Consider the following 21,062-nt stretch of genomic DNA (forward strand, 5'->3'; position numbering starts at 1 on the left):
GTGCATCTACATACGGAGGAGGGAGAATCTAAATGCATCACTTTTTTCTGAGACAAGGCTTCCCGGCTGGCCTTGAACTCACTATGTAACCCAGGCTAGCCTCAAATGCAGTGACCCTTCTGCCTGAGTACTGGGCACTGAGATTACAGGCCCAGATTGCATCCTGTCTTTTTTTCTTTTTTTTTTCTGTACCAGGGATCAAACTTGGGACCTTGCGCTTGCAAGGCAGGTGGCAGAACCACTGAGCTAAATCCCCAGCCCTTTTTTTTTTGTTTTGAGACAGGGTCTTGCTGTATAGTTCAGGCTGGCCTCCAACTCTAGGAGATCCTCCTTCCTCCACCTCCCGAGTGCTGGGATTACAGGCGCACTGTATCCACACCCAGCTGCCTCATATCTTGAGTATGGAAGTATAATCCTACTGAAATATACTTTACTTACTGTACATCGCTTTCCTTTCATTTTCCTTAGTCTTTTTTCTAGATACCACTGTACCAGTCAGTCTCTAAACTGTGGGCAGACAGGTCATACGACAATGATTTTCATTTCCTGACAGTAACTGGGGCCACGGATCAGACAGTTAAGAAGACAGGTGCAACAAAAGAGGCCCTGATTTTATTTTATTTCTAATTCTACATTTAATTTCTATTATTTTATTTCTAATACTGGCTCTGATTTTCTTTTTATGTTTTCATAGCAATATGACTCTTTTATATTTTGTACAATGAGGACTAAAAACAAGGCTTTGGCAAAAAAAAAAAAAAAGTCTATTTCTCTTCAGGCCTTACCATCACAGAGAACTATAAAGCAACTTGCTATAAAAAAACTTTACATGTTTTAGTCAAATGAGGTATGAGCCCAAGTGTTGACCAGTAAATCAATAGTTAATAACTTTAAAGTATCACATTTTAAGAGGTAACAATTTCAGAAAAGCCATAAGAACCTGAAATAATTTAACAAGTTAATATATATATACATATATTTTTTATCAATTACAACATAGCCATACAAAGCATTTACTAGAAATATAATTCACACATGCAAACATTTTACCTTTTGTCCCTTTTATATCCCATTTTAGACAAATATGATGTAATCCAGAAAAATAATACGGATGCATTAGTTCTAAAAACTACTTATTTTATAAATGAAATAGATCGTCTTCTATACCTTCTCTCAACTTCTAAATAATGAGGCTTACTAAATTGTATTCTTAGAATCAACTTAAATAAATCTTTGCTCAATTTGGATGAAATGTACATTTTCAATGGTTGATAGTCTAGGTAGAAAAAGTATAAAATGACTCGTAAGTCAAAACATTTCACACAAAAGGAATGGTTTTAATAAAACTTAGACAATATCAAAAGGAAATGCATTGAATTTAAAAACTTCTGAAACACACATTTTTGGGAGGGACCATTATATAAAATACCTAAAAGTTCAAAATGTTGAAAAACAAGTTTATGTAGACAAAGCTAAGGGGTAAATAACTATCAAATGTATTAAAATCATCTTAAGCCAAATAAGATGTAACTAAACTATATAATTTAGAAATAAAGTGCATTTTCTTTGTATAATTTAATTGACCACTACATATAAAATCTGGTAATTAATTAAAATGCAATTAAATATAGATTTGCAAGCTTTTTGGCCATTATGTAAATATTAAAATGTTAACTGAATTGCCAGTTGAAAAATAAAAGCTTACATATATACTAAAAAAGCATAAATGGTCAAAGATGCACTATAAAATTGTGTGGAAAAAATTCGTATCAAATAAAGATCTTTCAGGCATTTGCATTCAGAAATATTTTATAAATAAGCATGTAGTCTCATTAAGAAAAAAAGCACATTTTCCCCAAACTGCATCTATTAGTTGAGAATTTTACCATATATTAGGGATGCATTTAAGTGGACTATTTTATGGGGAAAGTCATCAACTTTAAAAAATAAGTCCACCTTTTTTATTCACAACTTCAAAAATGCAGAATTTAAAGATTCCAGTGAGACACAAATGTGGCCCTATCAAAACACCCTACCATTCAATATGACCAACATACATAACACAACAAAGAGCAAACCCCACACTGTGACAATTCTATACAAAGGAGGCCCTGTCAAAATAGTCTTTCACTAGACAAACACAAGATAAAACAAAAAAAAGGAACCCTGAATTTTGATAACTCTACACAAATTGTGGGATTTCATCTTCAAGGTCTTCAAATTGTTGCATTCGTTTTAGCTTTGGCCTCTGGCACATTGGAGTCACATCAGGGAAGTCATGTTCCTCAGTTTCCTTTAGGATGACTATTCAGCTGTGCAGGACAAGCTGATGTGTCAGCTAAATCCGGAAGTGATTTTGTCACCTGCCCCTGGGCAGTATGAGCTGAGCCAGGAGGCATTGCTGCTGTGGGAGAAACGTGTTTCTCCTCACTCCCTCTGATGCTGCTGGTGGGAGTGTGTGGCTTATTAAACGTGGTGTGTGGCTTATAAAACGTGGTCCAATGCTGGGGCTGCAGTGTTCTGGGTCCTCTGACAGGAGCAAGAGGGTAGGAATCCGAGGACCATCTCTCTGACGCCTCTTTTGCTGACCTGAGTGGCTCTGTATAAGGCTTACTGAGCTGGGTGGCACTACTAGAATCATCTCCACTGATCCTGACTGGCACTCCTTTTTCCTGGAAAGTACTGGGCACTATTATTGTACTCTTGGCAGTTAAGTTGTTTGGTTCACATTGTTTGGCCCAAGTTTTTTGTAGATTTTGCTGGTCAAGGCCATTAAATTTGGAACAAACGGTAGGGGGAATATCTTTTCTGTTAAATTCTTCAACAGTAGGATTCTTGCAAAACTTGTTTGAATTTACATTTCCCATATTTTTGCCATTTCTCTCAGTAGGAGGGCTTGTATGAAGTAGTCTATCTAGAGCCAAACTTACGGGTCTAATCTTGGTCCTTAGAGTATGCCTCCACACACTGTTTGTTACCCTATCAGATTTCACAGTAAGTGGTTTAGAGGTTTTACAAACATCCTCCATCTTCTGGGATGCTGATTCAAGCTCTGGGTCAATGAGACAAGCATCACATTTTCCCAATGCATTTTGCTTGTGTTCTGATTCTTCAGATGATCGAGTTGGTCGAAAAGTGTTGCTTTCACTATGGATATCTTCCTTTGAAGAAAAAAATAGTGACTTCATGCAACGTTCTGAATCTCTTTCTTCTGGTGATAACAGAGGTTTCAGAAGAGAGCCTTGATCAACCAGAGGTGCAACAACACCTGTACTGCATGTAACATCTTGTGGCTGCAAAATCTTCTGTTAAGTAAGTAATGAGGAACTCTATCAATTGCGCCTGATTTGAATATTCAGCAAGGGAGGAGATAGTTACAGGAGCAGTTTGGGCCTTGGCCTAATTAGACTTGGTCCAAATATCACTCCCAAGTTTTTGGCATTCATCTTGTTTTGTTCTGCATGATCTACTACCCGCTTAAGACGTAGTATGAGGTAGTGAAGACTGTTAAAATTTGATGCTGGCAATTGTCTTAGGAGGTCCTTGCTTTTTAGAAGAATTCGATTTATTTCTACACACGTATTTGCATATTTTTTGTCCTCAGTACTATCTTTTTTTATCTCTTGTTCTTCATTTACATGTTGGATCTCTTTTGTAAGGTCTATAAATTCCTTATACAATCGGAATAAAATAAACGGTTCTGGGAGTTGTTGAAGGTATAATTTTAAAACGTCACAGATGTCATGTGAACTAAATTGACATGTCTACCAAGTGCATTCCATTTTCCAAAGCTTGACACAGTTTTTCAATTTTTAACTTGCTTCCACAAACACGATAAATTCCCTGTAAAGACAACGCTCTATTTTCAATCTCTGAGGCACATATTTTGAGTATAAAAGGAATGCCATCTGCTTCCTTTTTTGCAACTTGTATGAATTCTGCTCCAAATATGTGCATTTTCCTTGGAAGTTTCTGATGACCACAAATGATCATTAAATTTTCCAAACACTTTTTATGACAAACAAGGAAACACTCTTCACATTCAACTTCTTGGAATACTACAATGCCTTCACAATCCCTGCATTTTGTGGGTGATCTTAATTTGCGAAACTTGTGAGTGACAGCTGCCTTTGACATCAATGTTTTCTTAAACATTCCAAGAGAACTGGGTCCAGCTTCTGAAGGGGAAGGTGGCTCTCTTTCATCTAGATCATCCACAGAAGACATAGTTCCACCGGATGTAATTCATGGAAGTTTTCGATGAAAGTCTCCTGGACTTATAGATTCTGAATCCAGAGATCTAGATTCGCTGCTTCCTCCAGTATTCTCAGAATCACTGACCACCCCAAATGTCCATGATCTTATGAAAGAAGGACCTGATGTGTCTGCACTGTTAGAGCATCTGTCCTCTTCAATTTTATTACAACTGTCAGAAAGGCATACAACATCCTCCAAAGAGTCAGGTCTGTATGCAGATGTTAATTGTTTATTTACATTCCCATCAACTTTTTCTTCAGTTGAATTTGTAGCTTTGACAAATTCACTGTATGCCTCTCCTGGATCATACAGTTTGGCATTATCACATAGAGATTGTAAACTGTTTGCAAGAGAGGCAAACTGCAGATGCTGCATCTGGAAGACGTTAACTATTACAGCTTTAAGGGTAAGATCACACTGGAAAACAAGTGTACGAAGTTGTGTTAAAATTTCTCTTTTGGTATTTTCTAGATCATTTCGCCTTTCTTCAACATTTGTTACACAAACTTTGTAGAGTTCATTTGCTTCTTCCACTTTTTGAAGAGCCTCCTCTTCTAATCTTCGTTTTTTTTCTAGTTGCTTGTTGAGATTTTTTACTAATCCACTACTGGAACACATATGCTCCTCTTCTGCACGAAACACGGAAGATTTTGCCTTTTCATATTCATCTTGACGTTGCATGCATAACAATTTTGCCTTTTTAAGAGCAGTTTCTGTTTCAAGCATTTTACTTTGCTCTTGTTTCCAAAGTTCTTTTATTTCTTTCCTTTGTTTTTCCATTTCACTTTTTCTCCCAAGTAGAGGCTGAATAAATTTGTTGGCTTGCAGAGCTGCAATTGTTTGTTGTATAAGTTGACTGCTCTCTATGTCATTAAGAAGAGCACTGGTAAATAGAGACTGCAGTGGCATAAACTCTTGTAGTCCAATGTTAGCTCTAGTTGCCTCTGCCAACTTCACATTATTTCTAGTGGACTCCAATTCCAAGTTAAGCTTTTTTTCAATCCATGACACTATGTTCTTGGTATATTCTGACCATGTTTTAGCATATGACAAAGCCAGTTTTACAGAGTCAGCGTTCTTTAACAACAAATTGTCTAGTTCGATAGGAGAAAAATTTCCTTTTTCATTGGATGAGTCCACTGAGTCCACAGAAATGTTTTCAAAAGACTTATCCTGAGAAACAGGTGGTCAGAATGATGAATCATTGCTTAAATCGCCCATAAAAAGGTTTGTAAGGATATTTCCAAAGGTAAATGCCAAATTTTCAGTGGAAGAAGACACTTCTCGGAATAGATCGTTTTTGTTTTCTTCATTAATTTCTGTACAGTCCACAGCTTTCACTTTTGCAGTAAGTACTTCTGCAGCATTCTGCAGATCAACAGAGTTGAGGTACTGATGCTTATTCATTACAGACTTTAAAACATGGAGAAGTTCCTCTAGATGTATAGGAACGATTTCTTTAAAACAATCTGAAAGAACAGCTTCTTTCAAAAAGATTAACATTTGGGTGAACCTCCTGATATTATTTACCAATTCCTTGATGTAATCCGGGTCAAAAATGGAATGGGGACTCACAGACTCATTTCAGAAGTTGTAACATCAGTAGAGAGCTGGCCTGATGCCCCAACACGTTTTTTCTTTGTCTTTTTGTTTGTTAGCAATCATCCTCTCATTTAATAGTCAGAAAAACTGAAATCCTCAGCTTCTGAATGTCGGACTGAAATTTTAGAAAACGTCTCCAAAGGGGATCCCACAGGCACAGACGGACACGAAGGCAGGGGAAGGAAGCCAAGGCGAAGACGGTGGGTGAGACGCGGCTGCCCGAACGCTCGGCCTAGTCCTGGTAACTAAGGACGCTACGCTAGAGCCTCTCTCGCGGTCCCTTGTCCGACTCACTCCCTCCGAGAGGTCCAGGTGCGCGACCGGGCCCTACCCGTCGCCCCGACCCGCTCGGGCCCCCACGCGGGCCGCCCGCATCCCGGACCGCGACTCTGCAGCGGCGGGCGCACGGGCGACCCCAACCCCAAGCCCGGCCGGGGCGAGCGCTGCCAACCCACACTCACCGGGGCGCTCCATCCTGCGTCCCGGACGCCAACGCTCAGGGCCATAGCCCGCTTCCCCAGGCACGGCGGAGCCGCAGCCCCTGCTGTGGCTAAGGGCACCACCGCGCCGGCCCCCACCCTGGCGCCCCGCCAGTCAGCCCACTGTTAATGTTGATACTATTTCTATAGGTGAATTTTTCTCATATAGTTTCATAAGGTTTCATAATTACCATTAATACATTTTCATTTTAATGAAAAAACCTTGCATTTCATTAATGCATTTAATAAATAATTAGAATTATTAACTATAAAAAAAAAAAAGAAGACAGGTGCATCAGGCAAGTGGTATTCATCTCTCCATGTCCTCTTGGAGGGAGAAGCCAAGGTGGCTCCTGCATAAACTTATGGTGAGTTAAGTCACCTTCCCAATTTTTCTAGTTTTTTAGTCTAGCTAGCAAAACAAGGAAAGAAGCTGATACTCAGGGCAGAAGCTCTGTGCAAAGCAACAAATGTCCACCTGGCCAAGCAGTGCCTTGTGTCTTCTCTCTGAGGAACCCAAGTCAGGGCTGGGAGCAGGTGGAAGTGAGGATGGCACTGCCCCTTTCCAGCACTCCACATCCCTGCAGTGAAGGCTGAGTGATGCAGGAGGACCAGGGTAGGATGGCAGGCACGAGACCTGGGCTCCTCTCTGGGTTGTGTCACCTACTGCAACACTGTGGATGAAGCATGTGGTTTTGACTTAAATTCTCAACTTCTAAAATACAGACAGTAAGCCCTGCCCTTCTCTTTCCAGGGAGTTTTTATGGAAACAACACATCTCTGAATGTGTCTGTCAACTACAAATTCATATTCAAATGCTTATTTACTGTGAATTAATATTACCATTTTCAAAATATGCAAAGTAAAAAGCAATGTAAATTTCTCAAAAAAAGTTAACAAATGAAGATGTTTTAAAATGGGACAAGTCAAATTAAGTTTTCTCAGAGTCTTGGTTTCCACCTTTAGATTTTTATTCCATGGGATATTCTGTGTGCATGTGTTGCATGCGTGTGCACGTGTACACACACTCACACACCTACATTCACATATACATAAAAGTGGACACTACAGCCCAGGAAATATAGAAGGAAGGAAAAAAGGAAACATACTGTCTGCCTGATTTAATATATATTAAACTTACATTTTCATGAGGATATAATCTAAATCTTAGGGAACCTCCAAGAAAAACTACAGAAATACTTACAAAAGGGCTGGGGATTTAGCTCAGTGGTTCCGCCGCCTGCCTTGAAAGCACAAGGTCCTAAGTTCGATCCCCGGTACCAAAAACACAAAAACACAAGAAATACTTATAAAGGTCTGCCTTTCTCCCAACTACTATATCAGTGGGACATGGAGAGGCCTGTGTTCAATTATAAGATCTTCATGCTTGGATAACTGGCGCTCCCTTCAGTTGTCAAACTATATTTCCATTAGATTGGTCTCAGTTCCTGTTCTCAGCTCCCAGAAGACCAGAAGTGTAACTGATTCAAGAAGCCACTAATCCTCGAACATCTTCAGAAGAGAAATGCCCCCATTACTTTAGGTAAACTGAAGAAGCCTTTCTATTCCTGGCAGTGAAAACAGCCACCCACACCTGTTTGACTGAGCTCCCAGGTGCCAACACGAACTGCTTATCTTTCCACCTCTTTTTGCCCAAAGCCAAACTTGGTGCCTAGCAGACAAGAGGTGCTGAGTTAATTCGCACAGAATGAATCGATAAACTTGAAAGTGCATGAAGCAAGTCTCCTTGTCCCCGCGTATTTTCTGGCCACATTAAATGTGGATATTAACACTAGAATTGCTAATAAAGTCTCAGCCACCACAGGGCTTAACCAAGTCAAGCTGTACTTTCTAATGCAATGGCTTCAAGGGCTTACAACACCCTGCAAATAGCTACATAATTTAGAAAATTCAGGTGAGAGAATTTCAGTAGACGACTGAGAAACTTACGAGGGTTCCTAAAAATAAAAGCAGTTGAGTCAGGAAGCTAAGAGTCTGGTCTTCAAAAAGGAAGCCGGGGTAATAGCAGGGAATATACCATTTGCATTTCAGTGTATACTGCTGAGACAGAAATTCCAAGTCAAAGAAATAAGACCTCTGAGTTGTGACTCGTGGTCATAAACACACACATGTGCAGACACAAAATCTGAAAACAAATAAAAAGAGCCAGTTTTTTAAAAACCCACCCTATTTCTTTACTGGAGCGACATTAGTTAAATGGGCCTTTTGCAAAAGTGTTCATACACTGTGAAGTGAAATATATACAACACTTGGTTTCAGCTGAATAATTAGCATCCCTGTCCTCCCATGAGTTGCCTTTTCTAGCAATAGACCTTTTCTGAATCTGTTAACTGCCTAAATAAAATATTCTAGAAACTATAAATTGAAACCGGGTAAGCTAATTATTTTAGACAGAGTAAATATTCAGCTCAGAATAAAGTAATTTCTCCTATGCCTATGCTTCAAAAATTAAAATAAGGGCCAGGGATTTAGCTCAGTGGTTCCACTGCCTGCCTCACAAGTGTAAGGACCTGAGTTCGATCCCCGGTACCAAAAAAAAAAAAAAGAAAATGAAATAAGGCTCACCCTGAAGCAAGGATAAATTGACTTTTTTAAAAGACTGACAGCAAACAAGCAAATAAACAACAAATTTGAAATATTTTGCAGATTAACCTAACAAGCAGAATTTGCATACTTTTTTTTTTTTTTGTACCTGGGATCGGGGGATTGAACTCAAGACGCTGCGCTTTCAAGGCAGGCACGGTGCCACTGAGCTAAATCCCCAGTCCCCTGCATACTTTTTATATAGGTTTAATTATTGGTACAGAAAAAAAAACATTGTCTGTATTTTTATTAACAGATGGCGAACCTGGACCACTTATATAAGTACTTGGTACTGTCCTGAAGCTCTTGGTCTATATTCCAGACAAGAATGAGGTGCCTAAGAAGAGATTTGGCCTCTAGAGGGGAACAGGGTTACAAGATAGAATGACAACTGGAAAGTCCTGTCCAAAGCATCATGCTGTTAGTCCTGTGGAGACACAGATTATAATCTATGTACCTCAAAGTACCTCTTGCTATTAGACATGAGGGGAACTATGTGAAACACAGGCATTTGTGGGGACCAATTTTCTCCTTCCTTTTTAAAAATGGTACTGGGGATTGAACCCTGGTCTTTCACACTGAACTACCTAGCCTGTTTTTATTTTTTAAATTTTGAGACAGGGTCTTGCTAAGTTGCCCAGGCTGATCTTGAACCTGTGACCTTTCTGCCTCAGCCTCTCAGAGTACTGGGATTACAGATGTGCACCACCACATCGGAAGTCCTCCCTTTTCTATTACATAACATGAGGAACAGAGATTGAGTATACAGTCCACCTACTCCAATGGATAATGACTGAAAAGAGGACGGAGTAGGTGAAATAATAATATATAATGATAAAAGTAGGAGAAAAGCACTTACTTTTGCTTATGAGTCAGTATGAGTCTCAACTTTTTGATTCATGAGGACTTTACCTCAACAATGGCCTCTTAGAAAAAAAAAAAATAGCTTCTACTAGCAAAGTCCCAAAATAGTTAACCTTATACAGAAAAACACTCACAGAGGAGAGGCAATAACAGTGTCAAGCGAAAGGTCCCCAAATACTTTCTGCATTTTAAATACATTCTACTCAGGAAAGGACATTGTCAAAACTACATAAATTCAGTCTCTGCTTCTCCATACACTAAACTGTTCCTTCCAAAGCTACATGGGCAGATACAGCTGCAAAGGGCGGATTCATGGAGACCAGTGTTCTGCTGCTAGAACTGAACAGTCCAGTCTGCACACCAGGCTGCCACATATCCATACAGTCACAATAAAACTTTCCATAAACGGGTTAATTCAGAAAAATATAAGGCTTCAAAATGAAGATCAAATGAGAAAACAATTAAGGTATGTGATAAAAAAATTAAATTAAAAAATTCAATTGAAAAAATATTCAATTAAAAATAAATATTCAATTGAAAAAACTCAATTCATAAAAGCACGGTCATAAAAATATTCATATTCAAATTCTTCCCTGTATCTTCACAGAATGAAGATGTTCCTGCCATTCTAGTCCCAACTCGAAGGCCCCATCCTCAGGAAGCCTTTCTCAAACACCCCATGTAAAGCAGCCCCTCTAGTGCCTCTCAATCACACCATCCTGCTTCATTATCTCCAGTATGATCGGCTGTCTAAAGATATCTAGTGTTTTATGTTTACTGTCTGCTCCCAACACACACGCTGGACTATAAGCTCCATAGGGGGGCGGGGGGGGCGTGTTTTCTTGTCTGTTTCATTATTGTACCTCAGTACTTAAAACACTCCGTGCTGTTAGAGATAAACAGACAGAAAAAGATAAATAGGTTTAAAAAATGAGTAAACAGTACTAAGGAAAAATTAATATATTAGGGAGTAGTACTTTCTGACACCTAAAGTCATGTGGAAAAATATAAGTGATATTTACACAAGTATTAGATTTGTATACTCATAAACCAGAATACAGTACTGCTTAGAAATACAATAGATTTTAAAGTATTGTACCTACTGACCAGCCTTTCGTTTTTTTTTAAAATAGCAAAAAGCTTGGGGCCGAGGATTTAAGTCAGTGGTTCCGGGGTCTGCCGCGCAAGCGCAAGGACCTAAGTTCGATCCCCGGTACCAAAAAACCAAAACAAAACAAAACAAAAATAAATAAAATAAAATAAAATAGCAAAAAGCAACCTCATTTATGCCCCATAATTATGAAAATGTAACTTGGATGTTAATGTCCAACAAAAACAATGAAAGATTTTACAAGATAACCAGAGTGGAAAACAGTGGCATTTCTCAATTTTGAAAAATAAGATTTCAACAGCATCCATGCTTCCAATTATTCTTTCTTCAAATGAGATGAACTGACATACAACAAAATGCACAATTCAATGAGTTTTGACAAATATATACAGCCATGTATGCAACACTTCAATGAAGATATAAAAGACTTCCACCATGTTGGAACATTTCTATGAGCTACCTTACAGTCAAGTCCCATTATCTATAGGCAATTACCTATAATTTCTACCATAATAGTTTAGTTTCACCTGTTTTTGAACTTTATGTAATATAATGTGAGGTTCATTCTTGCTGTTGAGAGTATCAAAGCTCATTCATGTTCACTGTTGAGTAGTATTTTTGTGTGAATATATCATTATTTATCCACCTTCCTGATAATACACATTTGCTTGCAGTTTCAGCTATTTCTAATGGGGCTTCTATAAATATTCTTACACAAGAATTTTTGCAAAGATGCTTTTCTCTTAAGTAAATGCCTAAGTGTGGGATTGCTGGGTCACTTAAAGTAAATATTTAGCTATATACTACAACCACAGCTTTCCTAAGTGTCTGTATCATATTACACTAATCATGTTAATAAATTCAAATACATGAAAGAAAAACTTCCAGATGTAATAACTGAAATGAAGTTACATGAGAATAAAACCAACAAAAGGTAACGTTTTTATGGAGAAAATTACAAAAATATTATTGAATACAAAAAGAAGACAGAATAAAAGGAGACAAACCATGTTCATAGACAGATGACTCAAAACTCAAATGTCTTTTCTCTCAAGTTTTTTCTAAATTCAATGCAACTCCAATAAAACTCCAGAAAGTCTTACTATGAAATTGAAATGTAACCTAACATTTCTATAGACTAATAAAAGCCTTCAAATAGTTAAGTAATTATGTAAGGAAAAGAGGATGAGGTTATTTACCATACCATACAGCAAGATCATTAAAAAGTTATATTAAGGAAAGAGGTATTGATAAAAAGATAGATAATCTAACTGAACAGAGATTTTTTTTTTTTTTTTTTTTTTGGTACCGGGGATCGAACTCGGGACCTTGCGCTCGAGAGGCAGGCGCCAGAACCACTGAGCTAAATCCCTGGCCCACTGAACAGAGATTTTAAGTGCATTCACGTATCTATGGAAATTTGACATTTAGAAACCAAAGGGAAGCTGGGCACAGTGGCTTAGGCCTACAGTCTCACTTACTGAGTAGGCTAAGGTAGGGGACTGCCTGAGTAATCTTGTGTTCAAGACCAGCCTGGGTAACACAGCAAGACCCTGTATCAAAATAATAACAACAAAATGACAGGGGGATGAGTCAATAAGTGACACACATTAAAAACTAAAATGAGATTCCTTATTTCATACAATATGCAAAACAAATCATAGATGAAGCTTTTAAGTGTGAAACAGAAGACTTTGAAATGCTAACAAGAAAATAAGATTATCTTTTTAATATAGATATAAATTCCTAAAGGCACAAAAAATATAAGTAAACAGAAAGTGATCCGTGTTAGGCTACATTAAGAAATTCTGTTCAACCAAAGCTACCATAAACACACACACACAAAAAAAGAGAAAACAAAGTTATTTTTTTAAGAAATCAAAAGACAAATCCAAAATTGAGAGACTTTTCCAATGTATATAACTGACAAAGGATTAGTAATCAGACCAGCCAAACAACAAAAAATGGCCAAGAAAAAATGGCAATGAACTACAAATGTGGTTAATGAACATGAAAAAAAAAAAGCCTCATCATTATCGGCAATAATGGAAAAGCAAATTCAATTCACAGGAAGACTCCATGTAACATCCTCCCCATTGACCCCACTGGCAGAGCACGTTAAAATCTGACAATATCCAGTATTAGCTGCAGTGTGGAGAACCTGGAACTAATGAGACTACAAAACGGAGCAACGCTTTGCAGGGTACAGAAGGCAACATGAAGTGGAGTCAAAGCTGTGCACCCCTTCCAGCCTGGCCTTTCCATGCTTAGGCTGAAGTCCTCAAAACCTCTTGGTCTCAAAACTTCTTTGTACTCTTAAAAATGTTTGCTTATATAGTTATATCCATTGACATTCAATGTATTAGAAGTTAAAATTCCGTGTCTCAAAAATGTTCAATTTAATCGCTTCTCAGCCTTTTGGCTAAAATCAAGTGTAAAAGTGTTCAATTTAAAACAATAGAAATTACATGTTATCATAAATATTTTTATAGAAAATAATACTTTCCAAAAGAAACAAAATTTAGAAAACTGAGAATAACTTTCTCTTACATTTTTCCAAATCTGGTAAAATGGAAGATAGATTTACCTATCTCCCTCTGTATTCAATCTGGGGAAATACCAGACATCACATGTATGCTCAAAAACTTCATTCTGGGGCCGGGGATTTAGCTCAGTGGTTCCGCTGCTTGCCTCGAAGCGCAAGGACCAGAGTTCGAACCCCAGTACCAAAAAATAAATAAATAAATAAATAAAATAAATACACTAGAGTGATCTGAATCAATGAATCAACATCTCAAATGCTGTTCTCAAAAACAAGTTGAAGGATGACAGTGAACATAAAAGAAATTTTCCTAAGTGCATAATTTATATAAACTTGGAATATATTTAAGATAGCACTATTTCTAACTAATGGATAAATAAATGCCTAAGTAGTACTAGTACGAAACAATGCACAAGAAATATAACCAAATACTCCATTTGTGGTATAGTCTTTAAAAAGAGGAAAAACTGAAGAGTGCCAAAATGTTAAAATTTACCAGCGCTAAGTGATGCCTCTCATGAATGTTACTTGGTCTGTTTCTCTTGCATATTGGAAATAACTCACGGGCCAGGGGTTTAGCTCAGTGGTTCTGTCACCTGCCTCACAAGCACAAGGTCCCAAGTTCATTCCCCGGTACCAAACAAAGAAAGGAAATAACTCACAATTTAAAAGGAGAAAAAAATAACTGCTCTATTTAGTTTCAGAAGATAAAAATCTCTCATTATCCTGATACTATCAGCCCAATAACATTAGTTCCCATTTTATTTTATTTAAATGTTAAACGTGCTTCTAAAATATTTTCCAGCCAGGCGTGGTGGCTCATGGCTATAATCCCAGCACTTGGGAGGCAGAAGCAGGAGGATTGCTGCGTGTTCGAGGCCAGCCTGGGCTACATTAGTGAGTTCAGGGGCAGCCTGAGCTACAAAGCGAGACCATCTCCAAAAAAAAAGTTTCAGAAAATATTTTCCATGAAATATCCCATATACAAATGAGTTTTTGTTAAAATTCAAACACTAAGATAACTTTTAGATTCTTTTTAATGAATTGAAAGGCAATTGTAAAAAATTAGGAATCAAAAGCCCTAGTATTGCTTAGTAATCTACTATTAATGACAGTTAAAAAAAAAAAAAGAGATGAAGAGATTTTCCCTTCCAAAACCATACTAAAATATTAGCAATCTGTAGTTGAACAGATAAAGAATTAACGGTTTGAGGACTAAAACCACAAACTAATGTAAAACTTGGAGAGGTATAAATCTGTCCCACTATGAGCTTACTCTTATAAATATTATGACATGAGGAAATGGCAACAAGCTGTCAATTTAATGCAACTAATTTTTTCCAATTAATTCATATTCCAGCACACATTCATGTTTCTACTGCAAGAATCTACCTATTTAAATAAAACACTATTTTCAGTACTCCTACCTACTCTGTTCTGAGTCGTTTAAAAAGAACTCGTTAAAACTTAAATAAGACCATAAACTCATATTTTAAACATACAAATTTATTTATTCTGCCAGTTTAACACTTACTCTCAAGGGAGAAGATGGTGTGAAAACAAAGAAAAGCTTTATCCCATTGCTTTTTTACCTTCCTTAAAAAAAAAATATCAGACTATTTACTTTGAATTTCAAATGTAACTACAAGAAGGCTCAAGCTTTAAGGACCATGGGTTTTTTAAATATTGAGATAGCTATAAGATTTAAAGACTTTACTTTTAAATTTTCATTAATAACTTTTTTAAAAACAGTTCTGTACTACAACTATACTGCCTTGAGATCAATCTCTACCTTCTTACATTGCTAACCAAACTCCAGTTTTAAACTGCCCTGTTCTCATTGACTTCTAAAACTTGGTATGTATTTCTTTTTTAAACCATAAATGACACTTAGTGTATGCCAGGCACTATTAGCTCCGTTAATTTTTACAGCCACCCTCTAAGCTGGGTACTATCATTCCAATTTCACAAATAAGGAAAACAAGGCACAGATCATAAAGTAACTCGCTCAAGTTATAAACAGCACAGTGAAGATTCAAACCCAGAGTCCATGCCCAAGTGAAGTCATACCTTTTTTGAAAAGTTTCCACTATTTCAGATTTTTCATGTGATACTCTTAAATTATCAGCAACTGTGTTTTTTCTTCAATAATAATAAACTACTCCATAGACAACTGGGGGGGGCATTAGCGACCATGTTTATCAAATCAGGGGAGGGAAGAAAGAATAAAACCAGAGCACAGGAAACAGAAAAGGAGGCAGAACACATTCTGTTTAAGACCAAACCATCTGGAGGTGGCCGAAGTACATGCAAGTAGAGGAATGTGGGAAGTGGGAGCTGTCATCTGAACCTCGGAAGGGGGTCTGTGCTGCAGCTAGAGGGGAAAAGGAGGGTCCCAGGGAGCTGGAGAGCCTTGAGGTCTGCAGAGTTAGTGCAGGAAAGGGAGGAAGGTGGTAGGAACGAGGAAAGGCAGATTCACGGTGACACGCCCGCTTCATGTTTGACACTGGGCTCAAGGAAGCAGAAGCAGTGACACACAGGATCTGAGGTTCGGGTGGGGTCCCCAGGCCACCTCGATTAGGAGGTGAAACCTTCACACACATGACAAGCCTGTGTGCCTATGCTCTTTTCATTCTGTGGACTTCAATATAAGGAAGTAGCTTTTACACTCCATGAACACAAGTTTTAAACGCATTAAAGGATTACTAGGAGACAAAGTGCCTAAGAAGGTTTCAACCCCTGTACATTCATACACATTTACTATTAGACATTTAGGATTCAACTGAGTTTTAATTTAGAAAATTACTGGCAAGCCTACTAATGGCAAAGTGCAACCTGACCCAGGAAAGGGTTAGGGGGAGCATGTCTATCTGTCATTCCTGCCTGCCTGGAGTGGGAACATGGGATTTACAAAGCTACTGGCCGGGTAGATTCATAGCTACCATACTGACATACTAACACCAACAAGGTAAACTTGCAAAGGTTTTTGGTAGGGTAAGATGGAAACTAACCTTTGGGAAGAGTGGGATTTTGTAAAACAGCATGGAATGGGAATCGGGCCTGCAGGACCAAGAGAGTAATGTAGGGGAGAAGACATGTGCTTCCAAAATTGTGTTTTACTTAACATTTAATGGGTATTTACAAAAGAACTGCCTTTTCAATTTTTTTTATTTGTACACGTTTGCAGCACATAATGATTACATTCATCGAGGGGAATGGGTACATACACATAACACATCTTAATTCTTTTTTCATTCCCTTCCTCTATCTCTTGATCCCCTTCCCTTTTGCAAAAGATCTCACTCCCTATTTCCTATTGTCTACCTTTCCTTTTGCTCTTTATTTATACTTTTGGTTTCTCACATAAGAGAAACCATCCAATATTTAAGCTTGTCCATCTGATTTGTTTCACTTAACATCATGGTCCTAAGGTGCATCCATTTTCCTACAAATGACTTAAGTTTATCCTTCTTTATGGCAGAGTGGTGCTACAAATACCACATTTTGTTTATCCATTTATCTTTTGGTGGACACACAGGCGGCTTCCCAGATTTAGCTATTATGAATTGTGCTGCTATAAACATAAGTATGCACAGATCACTGTAATACGATGTCTTTAACTCTTTCAGGAAGGTACCTACAAGGGGAATAGCTGGGTCAAGCAGAATTTCTATTTTTAATTTTTTGAGGAATTTCCATTCTGAATTCTCTACTGGTTGTACTAGTTTGCACTTTCTTCAACAGTCTAGGATTCCTCCCCACCCCCATCCTCACCAGCATTTGTTATTATTTGATTTCTTGATGTAGCCATTCTTTGGGGGGTAAGATGGAATCTCAATGTTGTTTTAATTTGCAAGAAGTGCCTTTATTTCATATCTTTTTACACTTAAAATTAATTTAATAGGTAATACATGATAAACATTTTTTTTCAAAAGCTACAGAAAAGTAGCTAGTGAAGTCTCCCTAACAAGAATCATTCCCAGAGCTGTCCTTCCAAAGATAATTTAAGAAAATTATTTTTAATGACAATACTAGGGATTGAATCCTTCACACTGAGCTACATCCCCAGCTCTTTTGGTTTTATTTTTGAGGCAGGGTCTCATTAAGTCACTAAATTGCCCAAGATGGGTTTGCACCTGCCATCTTTCTGCCTCAGCCGCCCAGAGTGCTGGGATTACAGGCATGCACCACCATGTTCACCTCTGCATTTCTTTCAACTTTAGACTTTCTTCTACTTCTGCCTAGCATTCCAATTTAGTGATTCTTAACTAAGTACTTACAGCATAATATGATTTCCTACATCCTATTCACAAAATTTGTACAAAGAACATTAGTACTTTAAAATCTAGGTCAGAGTTCCAGGTGCGTAGAAGAATACTGATTTAAAAGAAAAGGGCTGGATCTTCCCTTTTAGGTACATGTCTTTGATTCTCTTATGGGACAGAATTTTGCTCTACATTCCACCAAACTTCTGTTGAGTGAAACAATGAACTTCTCTACTGAAAGTCTATTTTAAATAGGCACCCGGGTGCATGCACTCATATATATACAAACACACTGAGTATCAAGTTCAGTTGTACTGTTCCGAGTTACAGTTTCCCAAAGGAAGTTCACGCACCCAGAGACAGTGCATAAGGCAATTATTAGAGGGAAAGGAAAAATTAGAACTTGGTGACAATTTTACTTTCTCCTTTCAAAATTTATACTTTATCATATACACATACCAGTACATGTATACAACTTAAGAAGACATACTGGGAGTGTACTCTACACTGAAATATGTTTTGTTAATAAGGGAATATAATAAATAATTCTAGAGAAATAAACAGTATCTGAGGTGTTTATTTCCAAAATAAACATTTTGTTGAGTTTCTGATGCACGAAAGTGCTAACACTGGTGGAACTGACAGAAAAAGTAAATTGTAAAAGATAGAGGTGAATGTTCCTTTCAACCATATTACTGCTAGAAAAGTTACTGAAAATAAAGTTATTTGTACCATAGTTCAAGACACAGGCTCTGAAATCAGACTGCCAGGTTCAAATCCTGATTCTACCTCTTCCTCTGAGGAAGACTAAATAACATCCTATAATGGAGCCTGTTCAAACGTGTAGTATTAGCAGCTCAAAATGTTGACAACTACTATTAAGTAAAAAGAACACCATTTAGCCCATCAACTGGAGACTGGATAAAAAAAATGTGGTTTTTTAATAAAATGGAGTACTACTCAGCCATAAAAAACGAGAAATTAGAGACATTTATAGCTAAGTGGATGCACATTGAGGCGATACTCTTAAGTGAAATGAATAGGACACACATGTGTAAATACCGAATAGTTTCTCTGGTGTGAGAAAATGAAAGTGTAAATAAGGACTAAAATGTATAATAGGTAATGTGAAATAGGAAGAAAAGGGGCAAAAGGGAAGGAAGTGGGAGGGCTAGGGGAAAGGATAGAAGGGAATGGGATTAATATGAGAAAATGGAAAAACAGGAATAAAATCTTTGTAAATAGGGAGGAATGGAGGGGTTGAAGGGAGGGCTGGGCAAGGGTGAAAAATAAGAACCAAGAGAGATTATGTAAAGGTGCAAATTTCCAATGATGAATGTCATTATATTGTATACCTAAAATGTACCAATGATTAGAATGAATAATCGATAATGCAAAATAGGAAGAAAAGGTCCAAAGGGGTAGGGGTAGTGGGAGGGGCAGGGGAAAGGAAAGAAGGGAAAGGAAAAATGATGAGAAATGGAAAAAATGGAAATAAAGTCTTTGTAAATAGGGAAGGGTGGAGGGGGTGAAGGGAGGGCTAGGAATGGGGAAAAAATAAGAACCAAGATGCATTATGTAAAGGTACAATTCCCAATGAGAAATGTAATTGTGTTGTATACCTACAATGTACCAATAAAAGAATGTAATAAAAAAAAAGAACACCATTTAACAAACATTAGCATTTAACAAACATGTTTTAATTCAAAAAGAACTTTCAGAAAGATGATTTTTGGATCTAAAATGTATTTAAGTGAATAGCTTTTTGCCCTCTTTCCTGTACCCCGCCCCAAATCCCCCTTTAATGTCATTCCCATGAACTGTTTTGTCATGAATCAGCCAATGTCAGTCCTTAGCCAAATGGACACAGGAATAACAGTATACACTGCACCTTCTAGCTTCACTTCTATGGGCAACATGTGTTTATATTTTGACCTTTTGTCTTTTTTTTAAATTTAGAAACACTTTTAAACAGTAGCAACTAGAATTTTTTTTTTTTTAGTTTCCAAACATATTAAGCTACACATGGCAGAACCTACTGCTGAAACATTTATAAATGTTACAACTGTGTTTATATTTCTGATTTTTTTTAGATTGTTTTGCTTTCATGTAAGCCAAGACCTAAAAAATTTAGCTCAAATTCTTTCCACAAAATAATTATATAATGGTACATCTGAGTCATTTTGAATTTCTGAGACACAAAATTTGCTCCCACAAAACAAAGATAATGATTAGGATCATAGTGAGATTTTTAGAGCAGGGTTTGGCATTTCAAATAGACAGTATGGGTAAGACTGCAAAGGTCAGGAAAGGGACCAAAGATAATAGTAATTCACCCATATGTTTCTTTTCTACTGTCTGTCTCAAGCAACTGATACAAAAATACAGACTCATAGTAGGTTTCACTACATTGAAAAAGAATCAAAGAGAAAAAAGTTAGGAATTCTGAAGACCAAAAACACAAAAGTACTTTGCTTTAGGCCAGCTTTTTAGGCTATATCAAGCAACTTGGTGGAAGACATAAAGCATAAACCACATGTTAACATAAGTAACACACAAAATGTTAATGCACTATACCACTATGAACAAAACCAAATTTATAAGGCCAAGACCTGCTAAATTTAGTAGGGAACATCTCTGTCTCTCACCTGCTTCATCTACCAAACCAAAGAGATCACATATTCAATCTACGGAACAGTCGTTTAGATCTAGAGAGCAAACAAGACATAATCATTTCTTTTTTCTTAAAAAAATAAATAAAAGAAAAGGGTTGATGCTCAATAAATATTTGTGCAGTGAGTGAACGAGCCCGGCATCCTACCTTCCAATTCCCACAATCCTTTCTCCTAAGAGGCCCTCCCAGCCTCAGACCCCTTCTGGTGCTGTGACTCTGGACACTTCTAACACAGATCCTGCAAGTCAATCACCTCCATCTCCTTTACTGAAAACACCCCATCAATCCCCAAACTCCACTGCAGGTCTTCTCTACAGCTAATACTTCCAAAAAACGATTTTCTTAAGGGATCATAAATACACTCCTAATTGACAGATTCGATGGTCTCCTGTTGGTATTTGCACACCTGAAAGAGAAATACTGTCCATTTGTTTTTTGAACACAGCTATGAACAAAATCTTGACAGCTGGAAATTTACTGGAAACCATGAGATGAGATTTGTAACAAAAAAAAAACCTTAATATTTATTACTCTTCCTAGACACAGCACATCACTAAGTGCAACCTCAAATAAAAAGCTTAGAACTGTCTTACACAAAATAATAAAACAGCCTGATTCTTAACACAGGCACCAACATGAAGGTATCTAATGCTTCAATTTTTGT

General features: G+C 37.5%; 1 protein-coding gene and 1 pseudogene across 2 annotated transcripts in view; both read right to left on the reverse strand.

Annotated features, from left to right (window-relative positions):
• Prkar2b (protein kinase cAMP-dependent type II regulatory subunit beta) overlaps positions 1–21,062 on the reverse strand; it is a 96,267-nt gene that overhangs the window by 67,784 nt on the left and 7,421 nt on the right. The gene's annotated exons all lie outside the window — the stretch shown is intronic.
• Positions 1,698–12,036, reverse strand: LOC106008936 (rho GTPase-activating protein 29 pseudogene; annotated as a pseudogene). The gene has a single exon (XR_015449293.1). The product of XR_015449293.1 is annotated as a rho GTPase-activating protein 29 pseudogene (transcript).

The sequence above is a fragment of the Heterocephalus glaber genome, unplaced genomic scaffold (assembly GCF_053883595.1).
Source record: "Heterocephalus glaber isolate CG9 unplaced genomic scaffold, H.glaber_assembly_v1.0 deba00000676, whole genome shotgun sequence".
NCBI classification, from domain to species: Eukaryota; Metazoa; Chordata; class Mammalia; order Rodentia; family Bathyergidae; genus Heterocephalus; species Heterocephalus glaber.